Below are 24,662 nucleotides of genomic sequence, written 5' to 3'. Positions count from 1 at the left end.
TTACTGTCTCCGACAGTTAAACAACAGCTAGAGACAGTAATTTAGCAACGAATATAGTAATATTAATTAAAATATTTTTGAAGAAAAAAAAGAGTCAATTAACAGTTAAATTACTGTCTCCGACAGTAATATTAATTAAAATGTTAATTAGCAGCCAAGACAGTAATATTAATTAAAATATTTTTTCTAAGATAAAACAAAATTAAAAAAAAAGTCCACGCCGGAAACCCGGCGGTCAATGGCAGTTGACCGGCCGGAAAAAAATTTCAAGAAAAAAAAAATTCAAAAAAAAAGTCTATGCCGGAGACCGGCGGTCAACGGCGGCGATCGGCGGTCTCCGGTGGTGGCCGATCAAAATTGGGGTCAAAATTGAAATTAGGGTTAAAATTGGTTAATTGATGAAATTGGGCTAAATTTGGGTGTAAATCATGAAATTGGAATTAAACTGGGTTTCAATGAATTGGGGGTAATTTTGGTATATATATAAAAGGATTTTCATTATTTGCAAATAAGTTTGAATGAGCTGGATTTATTTGAAAGACAAAAAAGTTGGATGTCCCGCTTTTAATTAAGTGCCCTTGTCATGGGCCTTTTTGGGATTTACCCATTAGGTTTTCCTACTATTTCATTTTATTTGATTTATAATATGGGGAAATATGCAATACACCCCTTAAATGGAAAATATTTTGAACTAAACCCAATTGACTTTTAAAGACTTTTCATACACCCAAATTTCATTCTTAATTAGTGAGACCCCCTCTATTAATGTGAGAAGACAAATATACCCTCAACTACTATAATCCCAATTATTTGCCCACATCTTTGACTTTCATCTTCTCTACCTCTCCACCTCCAATCCTATCCGGAAATTCCAACCTTCATCCTCCGCCTTTGAAACTGCCACTGCCGCCGCGCCACCGCCACTCATTGCCGTCGTCGCTTCCCCCTTCATCTCCACATAAATATCTTTCTCTCTCGTTCTTTATCTCTCTTGGTTTCTCTCTCTCTCTTTACACCACCATCGTTTTCACATAGATTTTTACACCACCACCATTGCCGCTCGTTGCCACCGCCGCGTCCTTCGTCTCCATGTAAGGTTTTTTCTCTCTTTTTTGTTACTTCTCTCGATTTCTCAATTTTTTTTTTCAGATCTGTTCACCACCAACATTGTAGCCGTCTCCTCCACTCTCTCTTTCATTCACCGTTGTTGTTGCCGCCTCCCCCTCCCTCCTTTTCGGTGCGAACTTGAGGGGCAAAAACTATATTTTTCCCGTCAAAAAATACACCCATCAGTCGTACAACTCGCGCGTGCAACACACTAGCGAGCTCTCAGGGGTTGTAATGGCTTTGACTGATTTTTATAGGGGGTCCTTGCAAAGCTTTTAAGTAAAGGTTTTTTCAGTAATTAGAGATTACACATGGGTCGTATTTGCAAAACAAATCCTTAAAAATTGTGTCCTTAAAGTCGTTGCATTGGGCCAATTTTTCGACCATAAAGTGATGTATTATAGTTGATTGTTCAGCTGAGAGAAAATGTGTGTCTACCCAAAGACATCAAAAATTGAGGGGTTTAACAAAAAATAAAAATAAAACTTTTTCTATAGTTCTGACGAAAATTAATCATTCCAAGAGATTTTTTTGCCTAATTGCCCCTTGAATATAAGCATATTAATAACTGAGAAGTGCAAATTTTAGGTTGCACTACAACATTTATGGCTTTATGCGACGGATGAAAACTGTCAGATATAGTAGAAAAACCGTCGGGAACATTATGCTTGACGGTTTTCAACCGTCACAAAACCGTCAAGAAAAAGACCGTCGTATATACTTCTACGTGTAAAAATACCGTCAGAAAAAAACTTTAACGACGCTTGAAGAACCATCGTAAATACTCATACATATTTTGAAAACCGTCAAGAATACATTATCCACCGTTGAAAACCGTCGGGAAAACTGGTACATTTTTTTCAATATTTTGTTCGAATTAATAATGGAACCTATACAACAATTTAACCAAATGACAAATATTAATATATTTTCCCAACACAAAACACAAATATAACACTTCACATTTGGTTCCCTCTTATGTTTAATAAATTCAACATTTTTAGTCATTTCCAGTCAATTCTCCGTCAATTCTCCGTTAAAACTAATGGAATCAAGCGTGCGCCCATCACTACCTTAACGAACGAACTAACGATAAATTGACGGAAATGACCCAAACTGTTAAATTATTGGAACATGAGGGACCAAATGTGTCTTTTTGTTAACATGGGGACCAAATGCGAAATCGGTGCAAACTTGAGAGATGAAAACTGTACTTTACCCATTTTTGACCTAGACACAAATATCCTTAGGGCAAATTACCAAAACCCCCCTGAGGTAAGCCTAAATAACGAAAATCCCCCCCATGTTCTCGTAATTACGAAAACCCCCCTTGACTAACGGTTGACCGAATTTTTTTAACCGAAAACGTGAAATGTCTATTATATCCTTCTGTTAAATATGTGAAAAATAAAGGGCAAATTACCAAAACCCCCCTGAGGTAAGCCTAAATAACGAAAATCCCCCCTGACATCCCTTTCACTTGATGATTTATTGCTTTTATAAATTTATTTATTACTTTGTAATTTGTATTGATAATTTGATATTATAATTTTTTTATTTTTTTATTTGAAAAAGGGCATCTTCCCCAACCAAACTTATCCCGTCACCACCGGCCCAACCAAATTACTCTTCATCCATTTCAGCCCTCAAACCGCCGCCTGCCGCCTCTGCTTTACCTCCCTCTGCCGCCTCTGTTTCGCCGCCCTCCGCTTGCCCAACTCTGCTTCGTCGCCCTCCGCCGCCTGCCGCCTCTGCTTCATCGTCCATCGAAAATTAAGGACTATAACCCGAAAGCACATCACACCGAAACACCAAATTAATCAATCTTTCTCTCTCCCGAAAAAAAAACAACAAATTGAGGACTGTATTGTTGATTAAGCTTTGATTCCAAAAACTCAAATTCCTCGGGCGGATTCAAACTCTGATTCAAAGAAAAAAATTTGGTTTGGGGCTGAAATTGTTGGACCGCCGCCGAAGGTTTCAACGGCGGAAGGTATATCCCTTGCTACAGTGTCATATTTCCACCAAATGGGTTGCTTCCACCACTGCAATTCGCCGCCGCCGTCACCCGTTGATTGATTGCGGCAAAGAAATAACCACCAGCCGGCAGTCAAATTTTGAGACCGGAGCATCGGCGAAAAAAACCCAATTTCTTTGCCTTGTGATGGTGAAGGGGCGGATTAAATAGCAGATTTTTCGAAATCGAACTAGCAGATATGGGGGGATGGATTGAAATTGGTTCGGTGGTGGTGGGGGTGGTGCGGCGGATCAGAGGTTGTGGTGGTTGGTGTTTGATTTGTGAGAGGTTATGATTGCCTGGTTTGTGTTTGGTGGTGTGTCTGATACGTGGTGGTGGACGAAGAAGACGAAGAAGATGAATATGTGCAGTTAACCCTTAAATAAAATGCTTACAATTACCCCCCAAGGTTAACTTCGTGTACAAGGGCAAAATTGGTATTATCGGAGGAATATTCGGGAGAATCAAAAAGATTCTATTGAGTCTAACACCGTTAGAGCGATTTGTAAGACGTCTGCATACCTCAGGGGGATTTTCGTAATTACGAGAACATGGGGGGATTTTCGTTATTTAGGCTTACCTCAGGGGGGTTTTGGTAATTTGCCCATATCCTTAATCATAAATTTTAAAAATTATAGATTCCCCAATTTTTTCATAAGACGGAAATGAAGTTTATAAAATTTTCACTTCAGTCCCTCACAATTGAAGAGAAAAGCCCTCTACTTCACCACACCCCAAAACCAATATCCTCCACCACGTCCTCTGCATCAACACCACCACTATACTCATCTCTTCATCCACACCAAAAATCAATCCAATCTCATCTTGGATTATTGCTAATTGTTTGGAATATTAGATGATGTGTAATGAATGTTGGTATATCAAAATTCAAAGTAAATGCTGAGAAGAATTTGCCACCAAATTTCCGTGGACATTTCTTATCAGCTTCCCCAAGGAAAAGTGTAATTATAAAAATTGTTGGAGAAATTACATTCAGCGCCTTACAGTTCTAAATTTCTTACACCCACCCCCAAACAAAAGGATGTCAATGTAAGAAATTTACAAATGTCAAGGAATGGACGTAAACATTGAGGTTTTTTTAGTAAATAAACCTTACCTCAGGGGTGTTTTGTAATTTACCTACTAATAATTGTGTCGGCAGCACACATAATTATAATTGGCTGAGGTCGGTTTTATGTTTGACAGTGTTTGCGTATTTGTTTTCTAATATTTTTTATATAAATGACATAATTGCCCTTGATGATTGTATTACCCACCAATTTGGTCCCCCGAACTTTAGCGCGGTTTGCACTTTGCCCCTTAAACTAAAAACATTTCGACGGTGCCCCTGACTCCATTATTTGAAGCACCGATCAGGAAATAGAACCTTTTTTTTTTTTTGGCAAAATCCTCGCCTGAATTGTATGGCCGGTTCCATGCGTTTCCTGTCGTGATTTTGATCGAAAAATGGAAAAATAAATAAATAAATTGAATCAAGGAATCGAAATTTATGCTATGGTAGAAGATTCTTTAGCAATTTAAATTTGTAAGAATTTGAGTAGTTAAGTTAGACATTGGGTGTACGTGTGTGTTTTTTTGAAGAAATAATTTATTGATTCTTCTTGAAGAAAAAAAATTCAGGCACGATTCTCGAGGCACCCACGCGGCCACTTCCCGAGGCGCGCGTGCGACACGACTCCTGCGGCAGAAAAATCTCGGGCACGCTTCCCGAGGCAAAAAAAAAAAATAACAGCAGCAACGAGTAACGGAATTCTACAATACCGATCTACTCTCAACTTGATTATGCGCCAGTCGCGTAGCGCACGTCCCGGCATCTCCAACCGCGCTACGTGCGTGTGCTCCTTCTCCACTGCAGGACCATTCGCGCCCGCGACCTCGATCCACGTGATCCTCTACCGTGCGACCTCGACCCAATGATCTTCATCCGTGCATCATCGATCCACATGTGCATCCTAGATACGCGCGCCTCCCTCCACTCACTTAATCGCACGCAACTTCCAATGCACACCACAAAATCGCTCAGGAATTTCAACGCGCTCTACCAAATCGCGCAAGGATTTCAACGCGCCCCACCTAATAGCGCTCGTTCTCCGCATAGAAAGTAAAAAATATTATTCCTCCATGCCATGCTAACGACTAACGGAACACAACAACACCGATCTGCTCTCGACACGATCCGGTACCCTTTTCGCATTAGCTCCCACATCGACTCGAGAGTGCGGGGCTTGCGGTACAACTCCCACGAGGAGTCAACTCGCTTGGAACTATGAACCCGTTGCGAGACAACTCCCACGAGGAGCAAAATCGCTCGGTCCTACAAACCCGTTGCGAGGAAACTCCCACGAGGAGCCAACTCCCTCGGTACTACGAACTAGCATCGAGACAACTCCCACGAGGAGACAACTCGCTCGGTCCTACATCCCGCAGCGAGACAACTCCTACGAGGAGTCAACTCGCTCGAAACTACGAACCCGTTGCGAGACAACTCCCACGAGGAGCAAACTCGCTCGGTCCTACAAACCCGTTGCGAGACAACTCGCTTGGTCCTAGAGCGAGACAACTCCTACAAGGAGACAACTCGCTCGGTCCTACAACCCCTTTGCGAGACAACTCCCACGAGGAGCAAACTTGCTCGATCCTACAAACTCGTTGCGAGACAACTCCCACGAGGAGACAACTCGCTCGATCCTACAACCAGGAGCGAGACAACTCCCACGAGGAGGCAACTCGCTCGGTACTACGAACCCCCGGCGAGACAACTCCCATGAGGAGCCAACTCGCTCGGTACTACGAACCCGCAGCGATACAACTCCCACGAGGAGTCAACTCGCTCGGTATTACAACCCGCAGCGAGACAACTCCCACGAGGAGCCAACTCGCTTGACACTACGAACCCGTTGCAAGACAACTCCCATGAGGAGCCACCTCGCTCGGTAATAAGACTCGCTGCGAGACAACTCCAACGAGAAGACAACTCGCTCAGAGCGACCTGAATCCGCATGCTCCCCAGTCGCGCGTCCAATGCTCCTACAACTTCGCTGCAAGACAACTCCCATGAGGAGACAAGTCCACGAAATTCACGATAATAATAATAATAATAATAATAATAATAATAATAATAATAATAATAATAATAATAATAATAATAATAATAATAATAATAATAATAATAATAATAATAATAATAATAATAATAATAATAATAATAATAATAATAATAATAATAATAATAATAATAATAATAATAATAATAATAATAATAATAATAATAATAATAATAATAATAATAATAATAATAATAATAATAATAATAATAATAATAATAATAATAATAAATAATTATTATTATTATTATTATTATTATTATTATTATTATTATTATTATTATTATTATTATTATTATTATTATTATTATTATTATTATTATTATTATTATTATTATTATTATTATTATTATTATTATTATTATTATTATTATTATTATTATTATTATTATTATTATTATTATTATTATTATTATTATTATATCTCATATTTTCCAACCTATTTTCTATATAAAAATATTGCTTCATTTATTTAATTATCAATTCATATTATGACTATTAAGTTTTTATAGTTTTTTTTAATGAGTTTGTATTATTACTTTTTTATAAATGTTAATATTGTTAACGACATCACTAAGAAATTTTATTATAATTATTATTATTATCATATATTAAACTTTTTTTTTTTTGAGAAATATCATATATTAAACTAATCAATCATTTTCATGAAATGTTATCCCACGTCACCGGGAAAAATGATAGTATATATATTATAATAAAGGTAATACCAATTGTAACAACAAATTCTTATCTGCGATTTAGACAAACAAGAAAAACTTGCACAAAAATAATTTATTGAATTAAAATAAAATATTGCGAGTTACAAACTCTAATTTAATCCTCTGATTCTTCTCTCAAGAACAATATGCGTTTGACTTTGAATTTCGGAGTCGGGTCGTTGACTTGATCTTCTCCGGATTTGATTTGGACTTGAATAACGTCTTCCAAGGGTCTTGCGACTTGAATCTCGGATCGAACGCTGAACTTTGACGGGTTTTGACTTGAAGATCTTGGAGTTCTTGATGGATTTGGCCCTTCAATCTTCCTTCGATCTTGATTTGTTCTTGAAGATCTTTCAGTTCTTGATGGATTTGACCCTTCTTGATGGATTTGGCCCTTCAATCTTCCATCAATCTTGATTTGTTGAAGAACGCCCTTGATTTGATGAAGAACACCATCGATTTGATGAAGAACGCCTTGAATTTGTTGAAGAACGCCTTCGATTTGATGAAGAACGCCCTGAATTTGATGAAGAACGACTTGAATATTGTAGAGAGAATTTTCTCTACGATTTTTCTCCTTCTTGAGTTGTGTCTTCAATTGTGTAGGGAGGGTCCCTATTTATAGTGGTAGAATAAGAATCCTACTTAAAGTCTACTTGATGATGTGGCGCGATTTGATTGGCTCTCTTTAAATTGATATTTATCTCTTATAACTTCGAAGAGAAGAAATAATCCTATAGGTCAATAATTAATTAATAATTATCCCCATGGCTTGTCTTGCAAGACAAGGTATAATTTAATTTAGACACAATTTAATTGGCTAATTTAATTAACCAATTAATTAATTTTATGCGTCTACACCAATATTATGTCATTTAATAATTAATTATATATTCCATTATATACATATATTTCCCTTTGCGACACCTCTTCTCCTTTTTATGTTTTAATTGATAAATGACATATTCCATAATATCATATATATTTTATGGTAATCATTGGATGACATTTTTTAACTATGGTTAATTTGTAAACATCACACCATCTATCTATATATAATATAAAAAGAGGATCTATGCCTTCAATGATTGACATGTGGCAAATGATGATGTCATTTGTCAAAATTGCTTAGTTGGAGTTAAATTGATTAGGTGGATTCTTCAATTGATTAGGTGACATTTTTATTTATGGATGTTTTTAAGGTTTTTCCTATTTTACATTTACACAATCATTTAATAATTACCACGTGTATATATATTATTTCCAAGGTTAATATTTTATAATTTCGAAATAAAAAAATCTTATTTATATTTTCAGTATTTCAAAATATATTTATTCAAATAAATTCATGAAACTCAATTGTTTTACGAATATTCAAATAATTTTCATAAAAAAAATATTATTTTAAATACTAAAATATTAAAATAAAGGAATATGTATTTTTTTTTTAATTTTCAATATTTTAGAATATTCGAATATCCATTCCATAAAAAATAATAATAAAAAAATGTTTTAGTTTTTAATTGAAGTATTTAATAAATATACACTATTTTTTTATATAATTTTTATTATACCATATTTCAAATTAAAAATAATTATATTATTTAATAAATATGCAATGTACGGTGGATTATGGCCCGAACTATAAAACGGATTATGCATTATATTTATTAATTATTATTTCAAATAAAATATCAAATCACCAATATAAATGAATCTTTAATATTCCAAGATTTCATCATATCATCTTTGATTGATTTAATTTATACTTTAATTCAAAATTGAATGGTAAAAAATAAAAATCGTATCTTCATATTTAATGTTTTTATATTGCAAGATTTTTTTCCATAAGTTATTATTTTTTTTTTTGGGTTGTTTCCTTTATTTGTTTGATTTGATTTCATTTACTAATATATAAATCTTTTGAATTTTTAATTTTTCCATAGAATTAAGTTCATTTTCAATAATATATAAACCCCTCAATGTTCATTTCATTTTTTTCTACCATCATTCGATTACAAAGTGCACAATGTTCGTATTATACAGTTTCATAATATTCTTTTTTATCATTTCTTATAAATTATTATAAGTATATATGCATAGTTTTATATTCATAATTAATTTTATATATACATATTAGTACTATTTGTATTTATTTCTCTTGGGTTTTAATTTTAATATACTTTTTTTTTATTGTTTTCATGCAGTTTATTAAATAAAGCCGTGCGTACTTTATGAAGATCAAAAAAATTGTTTGCGCTCAGTCCAAAAAATGTGTTCTTTGCAACGCGTATTTTGATCCTAATTTCGATCCATGTATGTGCGTCTCATGTAGGGAATCAATCAAAGTCGTTCTACGCTCTGGATCTTGCATAATCTTTAACAAATTGGAATTCAATGTATTATGTTCTTCTTGATGTTTTGGTTTCATTGATATTCGTTGTTACACTTAATAAAACAAATAAGTGTATACAATGTATCAACAAATTTTTGTTTTTAAATTCTTTGTTTAATTAATATTGTTTCATTTTTTACTATCCTGTCTTTATGTTATTGTTAACATTCTTTTTTTTTCTTCTTTTTTTTCGCATCATTATTTGTATTCTTTAATATCCGTTGTTTCGGTAAAATTCTTTTATTTCTCCTTACTTCTTTATTTTTTTTATGTTTGGCAACTTCCATTAACTTTTCCTATCCCAATTTTCTTATATTTTCATTTTTATTCAAAGTTCTTTTTTTTTCCCCAATGTGATTCTTACCAATTTTTCTTTTTCTTTCATTTTTTCTTATATTTTTATTTTTCTTATAGTTTCATTTTTATTAACTATATTATTATTATTATATATTGTTATTTTATTTTTTCGTTGTTCATTGTTTCATTGGTTTTTTTTTTTTTTCCTTTTGCAGAATCTTACCAATTTGTGCAAATTATGTAACAATAATAGTTACGTACTGAAGAATATGGAGTATGATGTAATCAACAATAATTTTTTTGTATGAGTACTGTAACAGTCAAAAAGTTGAATATAAATTATTATGTCTTATATCAAGTTGTTATGACCGAAATATTAATTTTCGTTAGGTGCAATTTGTATTCATATTTGTGTTTTATAAACAAATTGTAAATATAAATTGCCTGATTGATTCGATTGAATTCATGTGTTGTGCAACTTTGTTCCATTTGTTAAGCACAATCAAATTTTGTTAGATTCTTAATTTTCATCTAACAAACAAGTTCTAATTAAATCCAACAATGTTCTATAGATTAATTTACAATAATACTACATTTTTAATGCATTTTTTATTTTATTGCATTAAAAAATATTATAAGAATACAGGACCGTATAATATCATGTAAATATTTATTTTATTAAAAAATAATATTTATGAGATGAGAAGATTAATAGATTTTAATTTAACAGAGTGATGTGGAAACTACAAGTTTAATACAATTATTTGAACGTGAGAAATTATATATATAAAAAAAGTCAATTTCAAATATACTATATTAATACTATTAATGTTTAAATTAGGTTGTGCTAAAAAATGTTCAAAATTAATCACATTTGGTTGTGCTAAATTCTTTTTGTTGATGGAAAAGTTTTGGGAAATAGTTAACTAAGTTAGAATTACTAATAATTCTATCCTGTTCATATTCTTCAAATTCATATTCTTTAAAATATTTTTATAATTTTTTTTTTCTTTTTGAGGAGCAAAACAAAGGATTTATTAAGCAAGATGAGCAAGATGAGCAATGGAATTTATTGGTCACTATTTTTTTCTTATCGTGTTCTCTTAAATACTGTTATAATTATTTACTGTTCATTAATTTTGTTGTCATACTCTTTTAGTTACTTTTATAATTATTTGAATATTTATATAATGTATCAGGACTTTTAGTATATGTTCAATCGTTTATTAATTATCTTCAGTTAACTAAAGTTTATGATTTTTTTGGTTAGAATGTATTATCTATATTTATTAATTAGAATATTAATTAAAAAAAGTAATCTAAGAATGATATGAAAAAATTTACTCACAAAAAAAAATGATATGGAATTATTTTACTTTGATTTTGCATTTCAAAGAATTATATTAGGAAAATATGTTTATATTTATGAAATAAATTATACTGAAAAATAACAACACTACTCTACTTTTTCTCGCAATTTTGGTTTTATTTTTTATTTTTTATTTTATTTTCCTCAATATCTGTTTTATTTTATATTCTTACTATAAATCCTTTTTTTAGTTAATGCATTTGACAATTTCAAGATTTCATCCATAAAACCCAATTTTTAATTATCATTTCCATATATTTTAGGGATAATTAGCTGGAACCCCCTTATTTGGAACTTATATGGCAGGGGGTCCATTTTGTTAGTTGATTATAGCTATAGGTCCCTTGACCAATAAATGTAATATAAATTAAATTAAATTATTTTTCTATTGACACTAATACCCTTAATTATTATTTATATTAAGGTAGTTAGTTATGGAAAATATGAATAATCCCACATTTCACTCTCCCTTTTAACTCCTCTCTCTCTTCTCCTCACGTCTCCCCCTCCCTTTCTTTTCTCTCATTTAACTCCTCTCTCTCTTCTCTCAATCACGTCTCTCTCTCTCTCTTTTTTTTTTTTTTTTTTTTTTTTTTTTTTTTTTTTTTTCTATTCTATAACAGCAAAAATAAATAGCAAAATTGCAAAATACTTGTGTCAAGTTACAAGAACAAATTGCAAGATACAATTAACAACATACAAACTGCAATTTATAACAGCAAAATTAAATAGCAAAATAAATATAATACGGAATCACCTACCATATGGCAAAATAATTATTTTACAAATGTCTTTTCACAACAACACAATATAGAACTAATGATAATTTGCTCAAACATCAGAGGTTCAAGTTTATTCTTCCTCGAACAATATAAAATATTTTTAAAATATAAAATATGAAATAAAAGATGATATAACAAACAACAAACTATTTTTATTTAGGAATAAATCAGTACATTAAATACAAAATATTGTAAGATACAAATCAATAGATACAAGCAGTGTTGCAATATAGTCAATGAACAAACTACAATATATCATAATTGATTATGACTGGGTTGATGTCATAACGGACATAGTCTCGACGTCCGACTGAATTCACAACTTCCAAAGGTCATCGGGGATCTTCTAGAAACATGATCGTGTCAGTAGCATCAACCTCTAATGACTCTCTTGTTTGTTTTCTTCTGGCTTATAGTTGTAGCGAAAGTAAACTACGAGTTCAACCAAAAAAACTTCCAATTGAAATATGCACAAATTTACATAAATGCATATTACAATATCGAAACGCATCATTACAATATCTTGTGCACCTCTTCAGCCGACTTCCGAACATGGTGTGTAGAGATCTTCCTCTGCATAAATGGAATTACAAAATCAGCCAGCGCAGTTCGCCCAATGCAGTCAATATGTTTTTTTTGTAAATTTATATTGCCGGAAAAAGCGAACAACTGAAACTAGATTTGATCTATATAAAACCCATGTACATCAATTGCACAATATAACATGAAATGCGTATCTTGAAACAGCAATCGCAAGTGCCAAGTGCCAATTGTAATACCAAGTGCCAAGTGCCAATTATAATTTCAAATAACAATACACAGTTTCAAAATCGCAACATAACAAACAACAATACAATAGAAGGTTTGCAAAACTTGATATGCCACCAAAGTTTAATGAAATATACAAAATACAATATACAATACATCAGTAAGTGCAAAATACATAATAAATATCAAAGTGCAAAATAAACATAAAAACAGCAAAATAAAAAAGCAAGTGCAAAATACATAATAAATATCAAAGTGCAAAATACACATAAAAATAGCAAAATAAAAAACAAACAAAAAAATATTATTTGCAGAAAACGAAGTTATTACCTGAGGTCGTAGGCTCCAAATCTCTGTCTTTCACTTCATTCATAAAAAAACCCATTGTATTTCGTCAATGAATCGCGATTTTAAAAACAAAAAATACAAAAAAATAAAATATATTGCAAATTACCTGTACGTTTTCGATTTTGCGCCATCTTCTCGGTTTCCAAACCTACAGACTCTCCATCGATCTCAGCAATAAGGTGCTATGATTACAGAGTTTGGGTTGAACGAAAGGGGGGAGAGTTTTGCATGTTTCAATTTGACGAGATTTGCAGATCTTTCCTTTCGGTGGCGGTTTGCAGAATTACATATTCTCCGTCGATCTGAGAATTAGGGTTATTGCGTAAATTGAGAGAGAACGAGAGGTGAGTGTTTTGCAGTTTCTCCCTTCGATGGCGTTGTGAAGAAATACGACAATTTCTGTCGATTTGAGAATTAGGGATATTGGGTAAATTGAAAGAAACGAGAGGTAACCACTGCAGTTTCAATCCCACGAGATTTGTTTGCCTGTTTTTTAGCTAAAAAACTGATTTGGTGGATAATTATATTTAAAAGGTAATTTTCCTATTTTGTTGCAAAGGGTAAATCAGCCAAAAAAATTAGTATGGGGGTTTAGAAAAATAGGACTTATGACTTGGATTAGGACCTATATAATCTTAGAGTGGAGGGTTTATAAAAAATTACCCCTATATTTTAATGCCTAATATATTACACCTTTTTTAATATACAGAATGTAGTTCCACCAAATCTGCATGTTTCATTTTTTAAAAATTTCCGGTAATTATTTAATGTTAACTAATATATAAGTAAATTATTTCAATATTATTATAGGTAATATATAAGTAGTTCATTTTTTAACTTATTTTGCATATCAATTCATGATTTAAGAAAATTATTTTACCAACATATTAATTAGTACATACATATTATTTTGCTTAAATATTGTATAAATTAAAAAAGAAAACATTGTATTTTTAATTTGAATAATAACATTAATGGTGGTACAGTATAACACAAATTTGAGTATGAGTATGAATATGGGTATTAGAATTAGTATTAAAATTAATATGATTATTATTAGTAGCATTAACATCATTATTAGCATTGCCATTAGTATGAGTATCAACTATCAATATAGTAGTATCAGTATTATTATCTGTATTTTTACCATTATCAATATTAATATGAGTATGAATATGAGTATCTGTATGAGTATCGGTATGAATATAAGTATTAGTATCAATATAAATATCCATATTAGTATCAATATTAATATACGTAGTAATGAGTATGAGTATTACTATATGTATGAGTATGGGTATAAGTACGGGAATGAGTATGATAACGTGTATGAGTATGTGTATGAATATGAGTACGAGTATGATATAAGTATTAGTATGAGTATGAGTATGAGTATGAGCATAAGCATGAGCATGAGTATGAGTATGAATATTAGTATTAGTATCGTTATTAATATCAATATCAATATTAGTATCAATATAAGCATCAATATCAGTATAAGTAACAATATGGGTATCAATATTAATATCAATATCTATATTAGTATGAGTATGAATATCAGTATTAGTATAGTGTGTATGTATAAGTATGAATATCAATATGGGTATAAATATGAGTATCAATATCAGTATGATTGAGTATAAGTATTAGTATACATATTAGTATCAGTATCAATATGAGTAATGAGTATTAGTATACATATTAGTAGGGGTTCAAGTTGGAACGAAATTTCCAATTTTTACCGGTCCCGATCCAAAAAGTTCCGATTTTGGAACATTTTTTTTCATTTCGACTACCGAAATTCCGATTTCCGAATATTTCCGTTTTTTTTGGATTGGAATTGGAAATATAAAATAAATTTGGAATTTTCAATTTCCGATCCAATTTAATTCCGGAATTAATTCCAAAATAATCCAATTTTTTTCCGAAAAATACACCTATAAAAAATATATATTATATAATACTTATTTTTCCGAAAAATACAAATGTAAGTTTTGTTTTAGGATTTTGACATAATCAATTGTTGTTAGAAATTTTATTGGGTATTATGTTGTGTTTATTTTTATTTATTTTTTTAACTGAATTTAGTAGTTATTAGTTTTACTTTTATCGATGTGGGATGTTCTTATTTTGAAATATTATGAACATTTTAAAATCTCGGCTAAGTTTGAAATTTTAAAGCTTATGTGAGTTCCGATTTTTTTCCGAAATTTTGAAATTTTCGAGCCTTTTGGAATTGGAATGAATTTTTAGATTCCGAAAATTTTGGAATTGGAATTGAAATTGATTTTGTACTTCCGAATTTTTTTTGGAAATTTTCCACAAAGGTTTATTCCGATCCGATCCATCCGACTTTCACCCCTAAATATTAGTATTCATGTGAGTATGAGTATCAGTACGAGTATGAGTATATGATGAGCGCGAGTATAAGCACGAGTATGAGTAAGAGTTCGAGTATGAATATGAGTATGATTATTAGTATGATTATTAATATGAGTAAGAGTTTAGCATGCACAATTATACAAATTTAGTATTAGTATTAGTATTAGTATTAGTATTAGTATTAGTATTAGTAATAGATAATTATAATTAAAATTAATATTAGTATTAGTATTCGTATTTGTTTTAAAATTAGTATTATTAGTATTAGTATTTGATTAGAATTAGTATTAATTTTTAGTGTAGTATTAATGTTAATATCAGATGTCACATGGGCAAATATACATCGCAATGTCGAGAGTTATGAATAGATGTGGTATAAAAATATTTTTCAATTTATAATATGTCATATTTACTAATGTTACGTGCAATATTCTCTATAGAGAAGCCGATGATACATGAATTTTGTTTTAAAGCACCGGATAGGATAATGAGATCAATATTGAATTCTTACAAACTTTTTGTTACTTAAACATGTGCATTTTTTGTATGTTCACATTTATTTGCAATGAGTATAATTTTTTTTATGAGTAATTGAGTACGTTGTTTTTTGTTCAAGGTTAGTCTATGCTTACATCTTCATTTGTTATTTATATATATTTATTTTTGTGTAAGTAATGGGTTGAACTTATATATTGAAATTGATGAATAAGAACATGTTATTCTTCCTCTAATGGTAAATTTGATTGTAGTTTTGTGTTATAATGCCCCAATATTTAGATTAATGCGAAATAGTGGTTCATTGATTCGATTGTTCTCTTGAAGTTCTTGAATTTAGTTGTGAGATTTCGACGTGGATGATATTTATAATATTATTATTTTTATATTTATCTAGACTTTTTGCTGATAAAATGAAACACATTTTTTTGTTGATCGTCGATTTTTTAATTTATTTTTCTTTTACATTAATGCACTTTTATACGAGAATTGATTCTCGTGCATCGCACGGGTGAGATACTAGTTTTAGTAACAAGATATTCCACAATTCATAATTTATTCAATTATTATTCTTACATACTAGGTTTTTTTTTTAATTGTATCATTTTAATGCATATAATTTATTTCCTTAAAGATATATATTATTTACCTTTTATTACATAAAAAATGAGGATAAATACATCACTCCACATCCATTATTCCCCATTCATATATGATATAACAAAGCACACGAGAAGAAAAAAGTTTCTATACGCTAATCCTATTCTTTCATTTATTTGAGTTAATTTTCGATTTTTTTTATATATTATTGTTTATACCCTAAAAATGTATTTTTTTTATTTATTTTTGTATGGTTTTCAGTAATATTTACCAATTTCCTGTATCTTTGATAATTAGTTGTTATGTTTATTTTTTATTAGATGTTCGAATCACGTTGTTTGCGGAAAGATTTATCTACGAAATTTATGAAGGAATGCCAGATGTGGTACTGCGAGGAGACATGAAAAGTTTTGATATCGAAAAATGCATCAAATTGCCTTCTTCGTTTTTGGGGAATAATGTGTATGTTTTACATATTTTTACATTGTTTTTGTATTCCAATCTATATTATCTATATATAATATAAAAAGAGGATCTATGCCCTCAATGATTGACATGTGGCAAATGATGATGTCATTTATCAAAATTGCTTAGTTGGAGTTCAATTGATGAGGTGGATTCTTCAATTGGTGAGTTGTCAATTTTATTTTGGTATGTATTTAAGTCATTTTCTATTTAACATTTGTACACTCATTTAAACAATTATCACATATATATATATATTATTTCCAAATTTAATATTTTATATATTCGAAATAAAAATAATCTTATTTATATTTTCAGTATTTCAAAATATATTTATTGAAAAAATTCATGATACTCAATTTTTTTTACGAATATTCAAATAATTTTAAGAAAAAAAAAACATTTTTTTAATATTCAAATATTAAAATAAAGGAATAAACTTTTTTTTTTTATTTTCAATATTTTTGAATATTCGAATATCCATTCCATTAAAAAAAATTATAATTTTTTTATATTGTACTATTTAATAAATATACAATATTTTTTGTATATAACTTCTATTATACCGTATTTCAAATTATTCTATTATACTGTTTTTCAAATTAAATATAATTGTATTATTTAATAAATATGCAATATTTTGAAATTTTAAACTTTAAAAATTTTTGTTGTACCATATTTCAAATTATAAATACGGTATATTATGAATACTGTATATTTCAAATTATAAATAAGATATACATAAAATAATTGCCAAATATTGTATCAATTATACCCAATTTCTGTTATTCTGTATAATCTTTGTCAATGGCTGCTTTGTTTTGTTTCAAATAAAGGCACATCATTTATTATAAATATATATATATATATATATATATATATATATATATATATATATATATATATATATATATATATATATATATATATATATATATATATATATATATATATATATAAATAAAAGAAGGAATGGCTAATTTAGGTAAAATATTTAATTACCAATAAAAAAAAGTTCTTCAATATTGCAAGATTCTTGCATATCATCTTTGATTGATTTAGTTTACTCTTTAATTCAAAATTCAATGGTAAATAATATAACTGAATTTATTGATTTTTAAATACGGTATTATAGAAATTGCAAGACACAATTGAGTCTTTAGATATAATTAATTTCTATTAACTGAATTGCAAGATTTTCAATACCGTATTTAACAGAATAGCAAAATTAATCATCTTTGTATTTAATTTTTTCTTATTGTAAGATTTTTTCTAGAAGTTATTGTCTTATACTATGGGTTGTTTCCTTTATTTGTTTGATTTGATTTGATTTCATTTACTAATATATACATCTTTGAATTTTTATTTTTTTCCTAAAGTTCATGCTCAATACTATTTAAACCCCTCCACATTGATTTCATTTCATCTACCATCACTCCATTACACAGTGCACAATATTCGTATTATACAATTTCATATTACATTTTTTTATACTTTCTTACAAATGTTTACAATTATATATGCATACTTTTATATCCATGATTATTTTTATATATACATATGAGTATTATTTGTCGTTCTTTTCTTTTGGGTTGTTAATTTTAATATACCTTTTTAATTTTTTTCATGCAATTTATTATACAAAGTCTTTCGTACTTTATGACGATCAAAATAGTTGTTTGCGCTCAGTCCAAACTATGTGTTTTTTGCAACGCGTATTTTGACCCTAATTTCGATCCATGTATGTGCGTCGCATGTAGGGAATCAACCAAAGTCGTTCAACGCTCTGGATCTTTTGTTGTGGTTTATGCGATGAGGCTTTTATACATGAACGATGTATTCATGCAAATCAATGTTGGACCAATGGATCCACATGGAGGTGTGATTAATGTTGTTGGTTATTTAACATGTGTATGTACCAACCCTTTGCAATTCAAGAGAATCTCAATATTGATGATGCTGAAGGGATGAACAATGGCTTGATCTGTTATTTAACAAAGATAATTACGCGTTATGATCTGCACAAATTGGTCGTTATATATATATATATATATATATATATATATATATATATATATATATATATATAATATATATGGTCATAACTTATATATAGCGAAAAAGTATTAATTAAGAAAATGAAAAACAAATGTAGTACTAATTACGTAGCCAGTTTCATAATAATGTGATTATACTTTTATTCATATTTTTTATTTTAATTATGTCGTAGTACCTACGCAAAACTTTCGCCGAAAATGCTGAATTGGTTGACAAGAAATATATTGATGTTGAATACAAAGGTGGTTCGTTGAATATATTTAGAAAAGTCAAAACTAATTCAAAATATCATGTTTTTAGGTAACAAGTTTCGAAATATATTTTACGCCAATATTTAAAAAATAAAATCAGAAAACTCAATATTTAATTTATGAATATTCAATTTTTTATATTATGAACGTATTTTCATAAAAAAAATATAGGGGTAATGGCAAATAGGCCCATGACAAGGGCACTTAATTAAAAGAGGGACATCCAACTTTTTTGTCTTTCAAATAAATCCACCCCATTCAAACTTATTTGCAAATAAGGAAAATCCCTTTATATATACCAAAATTACCCCCAATTCATTGAAACCCAATTCAACTCCAATTTCATGATTAACACCCCAATTTAGCCCAATTTCATCAATTAACCAATTTTAACCCAAATTTCAATTTTTGACCCCAATTTTAACCCTAATTCTTATCAATTCCACCAATTATGCTCTAACTTCTTAAATATTACACATTGACCCCGGATTTAAACAAATATATCACATTAACACCCAAAACTTTTTTTTTTCAGAAAATAAATTTTTTTTCTGAAATATTTTTTTTCCGGCCAGATTCCGGCGTTGACCGCCGGAGACCGCCGGTCTCCAGCGTTGACATTTTATTTATTTTTTTTTTTTTTGAATTTTTGTTTTCCTGAAAATTTTTTCCGGCCGGTCAACGGCCGTTGACCGCCGGGTCTCCGGCGTTGACTTTTTTTTTTTTTTTTTTCTTTTATAATTTTGTTTTTTCTTAAATAAAATATTTTAATTAATTTTACCGTCTTGGCTGCTAAATTACTGTCTCCGGCAGCTATTTAACTGTCGGAGACAGTAATTTAACTGTTAATTGACTGTTTTTTTGTTTTTTTCTTCAAAAATATTTTAATTAATATTACTGTATTCGTTGCTAAATTACTGTCTCCAGCAGTTATTTAACTGTCGGAGACAGTAATTTAACTGTTAATTGACTTTTTTATTCTTAAAAAAAATATTTTTAATTAATATTACTGTATTCGTTGCTAAATTACTGTCTCCACCAGTTATTTAACTGTCGGATTTAACTGTTAATTGACTTTTTTATTCTTAAAAAAAATATTTTTAATTAATATTACTGTATTCGTTGCTAAATTACTGTCTCCAGCAGTTATTTAACTGTCGGAGACAGTAATTTAACCGTTAATTGACTTTTTTATTCTTAAAAAAAATATTTTTAATTAATATTACTGTATTCGTTGCTAAATTACTGTCTCCAGCAGTTATTTAACTGTCGGAGACAGTAATTTAACTGTTAATTGACTTTTTTTTTTAATTATTTTTTTCCTTACAAAAAAATTTATTTTAATTAATATTACTGTCTTGGATGTTAAATTACTGTCTCCAACAGTAATTTACCTGTCTTAGACAATAATATTAATAATATTACTGTTCGGAAAAATAATATTCACAATATTACTGTCCCAAACAGTAATATTACTGTCTGAGACAGTAATTTAGTAGTCAAGACAGCAATATTAATTAAAATATTTTTTTTCTAAGAAAAAACAATTCAAAAAAAAAAAAAAAAAAGTCAACGCTGGAGACCGGCGGTCAACGGTGGTTGACCGGCCGGAAAACAAATTCAGGAAAAAAAAAATTTCAAAAAAAAAAAAAAAAAAAAAAAAGTCAACGCCGGAATCTCGCCGGAATCTGGCCGGAAAAAAAACATTTCAGAAAAAAAATTATTTTCTGAAAAAAAAAAAGTTTTGGGGGTTAATGTGATATAGTTGTTTAAATTCGGGGTCAATGTGTAATATTAAGGAAGTTAGAGCATAATGGGTGGAATTGTTAAGAATTATATTATTGAGGGTATTTTAGACTAAAGACATGGGGATGGGCTTAATTGAGAGACTGTTTTTTTTTGTGGACTAAAATGCATTTAAGTCCCATGTGATGGGCCTTTTTGCCATTTGCCCAAAAATATATTATGTTTATATATTCGTATTTCTTTGTATTTGTTTAATATTAATTCCTTGAAATATATTATATTTATATAGAATTTCATAAAACTAATTTGAAATATCATGTTTTAAGGTAAATATTTTCGAAATATATTTTACGCCAATTGTTTTTTTTTAAATTCAGAAAACTCAATTTTCAATGTATGAAAATTCAATTTTTTTATATTATGTATATATATATTTTACGCCTTTTTTTTCTTTTTTCTTATATATATATATATATATATATATATATATATATATATATATATATATATATATATATATATATATATATATATATAGAGAGAGAGAGAGAGAGAGAGAGAGAGAGAGAGAGAGAGAGAGAGAGAATTTAGAAAAGTCAAAACTAATTCAAAATATCATGTTTTTAGGTAATAAGTTTCGAAGTATATTTTACGCCAATATTTAAAAAAGAAAATCAGAAAACTCAATATTTAATTTATGAATATTCAATTTTTTATATTATGAATGTATTTTCATAAAAATAATATATTATGTTTATATATTAGTATTTCTTTGTATTTGTTTAATATTAATTCCTTGAAATATATTATATTTATATAGAATTTCATAAAACTAATTTGAAATATCATGTTTTAAGGTAAATATTTTCGAAATATATTTTACGCCAAATTGTTTTTTTAAATTCAGAAAACTCAATTTTTAATGTATAAAAATTCAATTTTTTTTATATTATGTATATATTTTTGAATTTTTTTATTATGTATATATATTTTACGCCTTTTTTTTTCTTTTTCTTAGAAAAAAATATTTTAATTAAAATTACTGTCAAATTACTGTCTCAATCAGTAATATTACTGTTTGGGACAGTAATATTTTGAATACTAGTAATTCACCCGTGCGATATTGGTATTAGAGGTAGCATGGACTATTATACATCGCAATATGGACAGTTAGGAGTATAGGTGGCATGGACTATTATATGTCGCAATATAGAAAGTTAAGAGTACATGATTCGATCCTAGCAAGTTTAAAGATGAATAAATTGGAATAAGAGAAAACGAGTGAGATTCATGGAGACGTTCCGGTTTGAATTGAAGAATAAAGGCTTGAATCGGGCCTTTAAAGAGTCCTTATTTAGGAATTCGAAGAAAAGGAAGAGGAGAGTTCGATGGACAAGTTGAATCCCATGCATCCGAGATTCTCGCCTATCTCTGGCAGTTTTACCATTTGGGTTATAACTCTCTCATATGGCATCCAATTTAGGTGATTAAAAGTGCTCTAGAAAGCCAACTGGAAGTGCTACAACTTTTATGTTTTGAGAAGAGAGAGATTCGAAGTGTAACAGTGTTGTAATTGAGCATGAAGTGCATGCACTTGCACAACCAATTGTCTACGCGAGATTAGAAGGGTGATCGAGAAGCCAACTTGATGATCAAGTTACTTAATTTAATTATGCATGTTTTTAATTTATGTTTTATATGTTTTTATTATTTTAGAGTCTTTTATGATTACGATTTGCTTATTTATAAGTTTCCTTATTATAGATTAGGTTGGAGTCATTTTCCTTGTGAAAAAGGAGTCTTTCTAGATCTTATAAATAGGTTGCCAATTTGGTTTATTTTAAGGGACGAATTTTTAATGAATATTTGAGTATTTTGAGAGTTAATTCTCCTTCGCTGTTCAACAGCAAATTTTGGGATTTTACAAGTGGATTCTTGTAACCTTCTTAGCGACATAATATTGGTTTCTGGTTCTTTATAACCACGGGATCAATATTCCACCTTGATAATAATGGTTTCTAGCTCTTTATAGCTATGGGGTCATTATTCCTTGCTCCCGTCATTCTGAATCATTTATTTTTGGATGTATTCGATCTTGCTTTCGCGTAAGGTATTGGGTCTCGTAACAAGTTCTACGGGGTTCGTATCAGTACAGGTGACATAAAGAATTCATTAAGTCGGAATAGACAACTAATATTACTTGCAACATTGTCTACTAAGAAGTTTTTTAGGGAATATGAATGTACATCATAAAAATTATATATTGTGATTTAAATACACATTTGTTTTTTATTTTTTATATGTATAATTATTTTTACCGTGTTAGTTTATTTGCATATGCTAATTTTATCGTCTACTCCACTGAATTTGTTTTTTTTTTTAAATCAATGTGATTTAGTACAAATTGTATTTATTTTTTTACCCTTTTAAGTGATTACGTTTCAGTAATGTATATCACTGATTGCATTTGAACAATGAAAAATGTATATGTTACTCGAGAAGAGAATTATAGGCGTTGTCAATCGATGTGCTGTAAAACACTACTTTGATAATTAAGTTTCTGTTAAGAATCCGAGTGTATTTGACGAGATAGTTGTACCATACTACCATTTGGGTCAGATTATGTATTTTATTTTTTATATCACAATTTTCATATATTATATTTCCTTTTATTATTTATTTTGTTTATATCGGTACTTCAATATAATGGAATTGATATTGTTTTTAAATGTTTTAGATTATTTTGTATTATATATCAACTATCCAAAGTTTGCGTTCGATTATGTTATATAAAACATATTTTTTTTTTCTATATTATCCCATACATCGCATTAGCATCATCTTTTCATTCTTAAAGGTGTTTGATTTACCTCATCGACGTGTTTTAGTCATTAAAAAATTGTAATTAGAATTGATCCCCGTACATTGCACGGGTGAGTTACTAGTTATTTTATTAATAAAACCTCCCCTATTAATCTTGTTTAGCACACAATTCCTTTAACATGGTTGATGATTGCTACAAAAATTAAATCATAAGGCGTTTTTGCCAATGAAATTATGGTGGTGTTTGCAAAAACTTATTTAAAAGCAGAAGTTAGGAATTGTGAATTAAGTTGATTTTAAGTGTTTCTTTCTAAAAGTTAGGGGTGTTTGCAATGCAAATTTACTGGAAAATCAACTTAAACAGAAAAAAACTAGGGTGGTTAACAAATTATAGCTTAAAATTTCTTATTTTAAGAGAAGTAAAAACATAAGTCCATTTTGCAAACACTTAAAATAGATTATGAGCAAAAAAAAAAAACTCATAATCTATTTGTAAAAACTTTTACAAACACCACCTAAGTCACTTACTGCATAAATAATACCGGAATTTGGACCGTCCAACTCTTGAACTACAAATTGACAAAAAGATTCGAAAAATTATCATTTTTTTTGTAAAATTATATTCCTAATTTTGTTCCACAAAAATCCGAAAACATTAGAAATCAAAAAATCAAAATATGAAAAATTAAAATGAAAAGAATTGTTCGAAAATATTGTTATATGTGAGGTATATTTCGAAATGCAAATGGGACAAAGTTTTATGACGGAAAAAGAAATCGAGGCAAGAATAACATTCTTTCTCCGTAAGACATTATTGGCCCATATTAGTGCTAACGGTTCTTGCCAATTGTCCCCAAGATACAACGATTTATGGGTATTCAAGTTTGCAGCACAACAACGCTCGAAGTACAG

At 29.6% G+C, this 24,662-nt stretch overlaps 1 long non-coding RNA gene across 1 annotated transcript; it reads right to left on the bottom strand.

The window, feature by feature from the left end:
• Positions 1-11,963: 11,963 nt before the first annotated feature.
• On the bottom strand, positions 11,964-13,366 carry LOC148770666 (uncharacterized). The gene is made up of 3 exons (XR_016031264.1): positions 13,037-13,366; positions 12,913-12,945; positions 11,964-12,387 (listed from the first exon to the last, which is right to left on the bottom strand). It is a non-coding gene; the product is annotated as an uncharacterized LOC148770666 (long non-coding RNA).
• Positions 13,367-24,662: the final 11,296 nt, after the last annotated feature.

This window comes from Erythranthe guttata, chromosome 5, assembly GCF_056151865.1.
Source record: "Erythranthe guttata isolate IM_541 chromosome 5, IM_541, whole genome shotgun sequence".
NCBI classification, from domain to species: domain Eukaryota; kingdom Viridiplantae; phylum Streptophyta; class Magnoliopsida; order Lamiales; family Phrymaceae; genus Erythranthe; species Erythranthe guttata.
The sequence above is the reverse complement of the archived record's forward strand: the minus strand, read 5'-3'. Positions and strand labels throughout refer to the sequence as shown.